The following is a 6946-nucleotide window of genomic DNA, read 5'->3' as shown; positions in this document are numbered from 1 at the left end:
TAAATGCAATTAGTTTTTAAACAATGATTTCATTTTTTAATGGAAAACAGCTGTCCCAATGTCCTATGTAAAAACGTTAAATCATGAACTAATTGTGATTAACCACATTGTTTTGGAAAACTGACTTCAGTTTAACTACTCACACCCTGCCAGTAAGCTGAAATGAGAAATCAATTAAGTAAAAACTTGTCTGAAAAGTGAAGTATAGCCTACTTCACTTCAATGTAGGATCCGTCTAAAATGAATAAAACTTGGAAGAGTGGTGAGCCTTTAAGGAATGGCCAGACTACTAAAATTACTCCAAGATCACATCAAAATCCAAGAGGTCACAAAAACACTCAGAACAACATCTAAAGAACTACAGGCGTCACCTGTCTCAGTTAAAGTCATTGTTCATGGGCAAAACTGGCACTCATGGGAGAGTTCAGAGGAGAAAAACACAGCTGACCAAAAAGAGCAGAAAACCATGTCGCAAATGTACCAAAAACATCTTGGTGAGCCCAAAGGCCCAAAGACTTTTGGGAAAATGTTCTGTGGACTGATGAGACAAAATTTGAACTTTTTGGAAGGTTTGTGTCCCGTTACATCTGCAGTAAATCAAACACAACATTTTATAAAAAGAAAATCCTACCAGCAATTAAACATGGTGGTGATAGTGCAGGGATGGGCAACTCCAGGCCTCGAGGGCCGGTGTCCTGCAGGGTTTAGATCTCACCTTGGGTCAGCACACCTGAATCAAATGATTAGTTCATTACCAGGCCTCTGGAGAACTACAAGACATGTTGAGGAGGTCATTTAGCCACTTGAATCAGCTGTGTTGGATCAAGGACACATCTAAAACCTGCAGGACATCAGCCCTTGAGGCCTGGAGTTGCCCACCCCTGTGATAGTGTGATGTTGTGGGGCTAATGCAAAACACACCAGCAAGTCCACCTCTCAAAGTCTAAAAAAGAAAAAAAAAAGGTCCTGGATGGCTGAATTAGAATAATTCTGCAAACAACAGTGGGCCAAAATTCCTCCACAGTGATGGAGTTATCGCAAATACTTTATTGCAGTTCTTGCTGCCAAGGGTGGCGCTATCAGTTATCAGTTATTATGTTTCCATGGTTCTAGGGTGGATTGGATAATTCTTTCCCTTCGTAAATTCAATCATCTTTTAAAAAATTGCTTTTGCATTTACTCAGGTTATCTTTGTCTAATATTAAAATTAGCTTGACAAGGAAAATGTAAGCGTGATAAATATGACCCCTTCAAGAAGGGGGCCAAATATTCATTCACACCACTTATATTTATAAGTGCTTTTCACAGACAAGACTCACGAAAAGCCAGTCAATCAATCAATACTTTACACTTATTCCTTTTATACAATTAATGCAACGCAAAGTTTTGTACACATTAAAAGCAGAAAATAAACAAAAATACAAACACATGCATACCTTTCACCAAACCCTCCCGTCACACCTCCGTCCCGACACCCAAACGAGCCCACTAATGTTGTCTGCACTGTATAGGAAAACAAAAAAAATCGTATAATACCAATCATAATCATATTGCATCAATTTAGTCATAAAGATATCATTTTAATCACCTGTGGCATAGAAAACCTTTTTAAAAATTTTGTTTTGTTTTGTTGCTGGCTGGCATCAGCTGTTCAGCGTGCAGCTGTTCTGCTGTTGTGAAAAAGACGGATCCGTCATGGACAAAGTGAACATCTGCATCATCAGTATCGTCAGGGGAAAGGCCAGACACATACAGAGTATTCTCCAAACGCAGAATCTACCCTGCATCATAATGAAGCAGATGTGAGCAGCAGTGCGCTGCACAAAACATGATATTGTTGTAAGAACAACAATAACAAAACGACAATTCATAGAAGCAAGGAAGAAAAATAAGAAAAATGGAGAAAGCAAAGAGAAGACGAGAATCATGGCACACAGTGTAAGCAGCACATTATGAAAACAGACACCACAAGGAAACAACATGTTATCAATGGTGGGCAGAGTACATGCTTTATTTCTGTATGCACCACCTGCTGTGGCAGATTAGAAAATTATATCACTGTTTTTAGAACCTTGGAGCAAGAGGCTATGAATACTGTGCAGCTGCTATATGCACAAACACGCATGTGCACATCCTGGCTGAGGCGATGCAATCGCACACAGTAAGCAATCGAATGAAAGGAAAAACATATGTTGCATAACACATGTATAAACGTGATTATGCATCTGCGTGCGTATGTGTGTGAATGTCACTGCATGGGCATGTATGCGTTGCTATGTAAATCTATGTCTGCAGGCTCTGTGCATTACTGCGGCCAGATGCGATCAATACGCTCCTCTATCATAGGTCAAGTGTGGCCTGGTTTGTACCCTGCTTTGTCATCAGTAATTCGTGACAGCGGGAGCGGGTAAAGATAAAGTTCTCAGTGCAAGCACGCTGTAACAACCTTTAAACAACAAGTAAAAAAAATAACAACTGTACATTTATTTTAGCCACAGTTCATGGCATATGATATTTTAGCTTTACATAACAAGACCAAGGAAGCATTTCTTTTTAGTTCTTCTCATAATAACAAGTTAAATCTTGCTAATACAGAAAAAATACAGCAGGACTGTAAAAGCCCCTCATAATGTATAAGAAAGGCAAAAACCATCAGAAAAATAACCATTGTCCTACAAGAAGACACATTACAAACACTGACTAACAGGGTGTGATGTGTACATGTTTCTTGTGAAGGCATCAATCATCTGCTGGTAATTTAAATTGGCATTTGGTCCCTTAAACTCTGAAAACCCCTGGCTTAGACTATGCAGCAGCCATAGTACTTAATAATTTGTGTCTGGCATATGGGATGAAGTATGTAAATATATTCATAGACTGAGCTGTGCCAATCTATGCAGCTGCAAATAAACAAATAACAGCTGCTTTAATTTGAGGTCCTTCCCAATGCTTGAGCTCTTCCAACCTATATTTAAGGGCGAGGAAAGGCCCCCGTCAGAGGATGCCAATTTCTGTTTCTTGTATCTGCAGTCTTCTTTTTCAGTAACTATCCACAGCTACCAGCTACAGATGAGGATGGGAACAGATCAATTAGGAGAATCCACAGTGGTGCTAACACTCCGGGGTACTTGAACTCCTCTGCTTGAGACAACTGCTAATACCCAAGTCAGAAAGGGCAATTAATCACTTATTTCACTTGCAAATTTGTTTCTCCAAATGAAATTACTGCTGTGGACGAACACAACAGTTCCAGATTTTGGAGATTAATTTGGCAAACAGCCAAACAGAATTTTGGGCTCAGATTTCAGGTCTTTTCTGACTTCATATTACGGTTTTTTATATCAGCTGAAGTGAACAACATATTATTGCATTACAAAGCATCAACTTGGCTCTTGTTTTAAACTAGTTGTTCACTTTTTTTTACAATCTGAACTCTTTCTAAGCACGACAGACCAACCCATTCAGAAAACAACTTAACTGTGTGGAGACATCAGTGGTGTTGGAGTTTTTTTTTTTTTTTGAGTTGGCACTTCTATTTGGGGACTTTTTGCTATGAGGCTCAAAGGAATCATTTTGGTGCACAGTGACCTCACTGTCTTATGTTTGGCGCCTTTTGTTCTGCCTCTGCCAAAAGCCTCAAGTCAGCCTGGCTGTTCAGTGTGATCCCTTATCTGGGGCCAAGCTACACCAAGCCAACTTTATTTATAATGCACTTTAAAAAACAGCTAGCACTGACCAAAGTGCTATACATAAAATGACAAAAAAATATGGAGCAACGCATAAAGAAAGCTCCCGGTGGAAGGATAAACTTCAGAATGGAATGAGCACTCCTGCAGTAACGTGTGCTCATCTTTCTTTTTATTGATCTAGAACATTTCCATAACAGATTTATCTCTTCATTTATACTTTAAATTTCCAAAAGGGTTATTTCTGCTTGAGGAAAACCTGGTCTCACCAGTTTTTCCATTAGAGTTGGAAGTGATGGATGGTTTCTTTGACCACAAGGCTTTGTTATTGAAATGACCCACTGCAAAGTCATGAATCTTTCTTCTCCACAAGACAAAAGATCAATTCTTTTCACTGACCATTACCCATCTCCCCCTTTCTTCTTCTTTCTTTCTGTCTTTATTTCTTTCGTACAGTCTGGATATTCTGTGCAACTCCCAGGTGCACAGCAGAGTTTAAGCAGCATGCAGCTGAAAATAACCAGAGAAAAAGAGCATCTGAAATGCCCACTGCATCGTTTCATAAAGGTTAGACAACAAAGAGTGTATTTTAAGGTCTAAGAGAAAAGCTGAGATGCCAGGCAGAGCGAAAAGAACAGAAGAAAAACATTTCAGAGACCTGGTAACCATAGCAACAACTGCCAGGTACAGTGGCTTCCTAATCATCTAGCTGATGCAAAACAAAATCAGGGAAATTGGATGAGATGAAGGAAAGGACAGAGATGAAAGCAGATGCAGTGGAAAACAAGTGTATGGTAAAAAAAAAAAACCCTGTAATTTGTTTTTGTTTTTTAATTATCTGTAAAAGAACAAACTAAGCAAATAGGTGTAAAATGTAGATCCTGTGGTGAAAAAAGCTTTGTCACTGTTATTACTGCAGACAAATGGGAGCTAGTTTTCTCTCATAATCACAAAGCGGACACACACACACACACACACACACACACACACACACACACACACACACACACACACACACACACACACACACACACACACACACACACACACAGCTGAAGGACCTAGAACAATTTCTTTACCCGAACCTTCGATTTGCTTTGCTTGTGAAAGAAATGAGAAAGTTCTAATTTTGTATCGTTTTGAGTAGATAACATACTAGATAAGTTGGGAATGCCTTTTAGTCACAGCTGCTTTTCCACATACAAGAAGAACCAAAATCATTTTCCAGAGACTGAGAAATATCATAAAACAGGTAGAAACGAGGTGCAAAAAACTCAATAGTAAAATCATGAATCTCTTGAGGAAAAAAGTGAAAATTCTGATCTTTGAAAATGTGAGTAGTGTCTTTGGGCTGTACATGTAATGTGACTTATCCTGACCTGGTGAGGCAAGATGGAAAAATCAAGGGATCATTAAATACACTAGGATCAATCCTCTGGGAATCATGACTATTTATAGGCTACTAATTGCCAATTCATCCGTTTGCAGCTGGAAAATTTCAAATTCAAATTCAAATTCAAATTTTTATTTGTCACGTACACAGTCATACACAGTACGATATGTAGTGAAATGCTTGGACAACTGCTCGTGACCTAAAGAAAACAAAAAAGGAAAAGGCTATGAATAAGATAGGAAATAAATATGAAAAATTAAAAAGGGTAAATTTAACTAGGAAGGAATAAAATATAAATTAAGGTTAAAAATGAAATAACTGTACAACACAAATTAGAATGAAGGGTAAATTTAACTGGGAAGAATAAGATAAAATATATAAATTAAAGTTGAAAATAAAATAACTGTACAACAAAATACACAATATAGAACTATATAAGAATGTATGAAGAAATCTAAATATAAATAAATATATACACAATAACAGCAGCTGTACAAGTATTAACCGGAAATGAAGAATATAGTGACCAGTGTTGTGCAAAACCAAAGTCCAGAAAGTCCAGTGTGTGTGTAAGAACTGTATGTGTGGGTCAGTACTGTGTGGTGGTGTGATTGAGAGACCGTATCGCCTGCGGGAAGAAGCTCCTCCTCAGTCTCTCTGTGTTGGTCTTCAGGGAGCGGAATCGCTTTCCTGACCTCAACAGAGAGAGCAGTCTGTTGTTGGGATGGCTGAGGTCCTTCACGATCTTCCTGGCCTTGGTCCAGCACCGCCTGCTGTAGATTGAGTGCAGGTCAGGGAGCTCGGAGCGGATGGTGCGCTCAGCTGACCGCACAACCCTCTGTAGAGCTCGTCTGTCCTGCATGGTGCTGTTCCCGAACCAGGTTAAGATGTTTCCCGCCAGGATGCTCTCTATGGTGCACGAGTAAAAGTTCCTGAGCACCTTGGAGGGCAGTTGGAAGTCTCTCAAGCGTCTGAGGTGGTAGAGACGCTGTCGGGCCTTTTTCACCACAGTGTTGATGTGACAGGACCATGACAGGTCCTGCGTGATGTGAACTCCGAGGTATTTGAAGCTGTCCACTCTCTCCACTGGGCACTCGTTGATGACGGGGGTCTGGTAGTTCCTCTCCTGCTTAGTGCTGAAGTCCACTATCAGCTCCTTTGTCTTACTGACGTTTAGAAGGAGGTTGTTCCTCTGGCACCAGTTCTCCAGATTCCTAATCTCCTTCAGGTAGGCCGTCTCGTTGTTATCAGAGATCAGGCCCACCACGACGGTGTCGTCAGCAAACTTGATGATGGTGGTGGAGCTGGTAGTGGCCACACAGTCATATGTGTACAAAGAGTACAGCAGGGGGCTCAGAACACACCCCTGGGGGGCTCCAGTGCTGAGAGTGGTGGAGGCTGAGACATGTCCGCCCATCCTTACTGCCTGTGGTCTGCCAGTTAGGAAGTTGGAGATCCACTGACACATAGATGAGCTGAGTCCCAGATGCTCCAGCTTGGTGGTGAGTGTGGAGGGAATTATGGTGTTAAATGCAGAGCTGTAGTCTATGAAGAGCATTTTAACATAATTCCCCCTTCTAGTGTCCAAGTGAGTGAGTGATGTGTGGAGGAGATGAGAGATGGCATCGTCTGTGGAACGATTTGGACGGTAAGCGAACTGTAGTGGGTCCAGTGTGTCTGGTAGTGAAGAAATGATGAAGTCTCTGACCAGGCGTTCAAAGCACTTCATCACTACTGAGGTGAGGGCTACAGGGCGATAGTCATTGAGAGAAGCAGGGTGGGGTTTCTTCGGGACAGGAACAATGATGGACTCTTTGAAGCATGTGGGGATCACCGACTGAGATAAAGAGATGTTGAATATCTCAGT

This window comes from Rhamphochromis longiceps, linkage group LG22 (assembly GCF_057381845.1).
Source record: "Rhamphochromis longiceps isolate RC_006_pf linkage group LG22, R_longiceps_female_GT1.1, whole genome shotgun sequence".
Lineage (NCBI taxonomy): Eukaryota > Metazoa > Chordata > Actinopteri > Cichliformes > Cichlidae > Rhamphochromis > Rhamphochromis longiceps.
Note: the sequence above shows the minus strand (reverse complement) of the source record.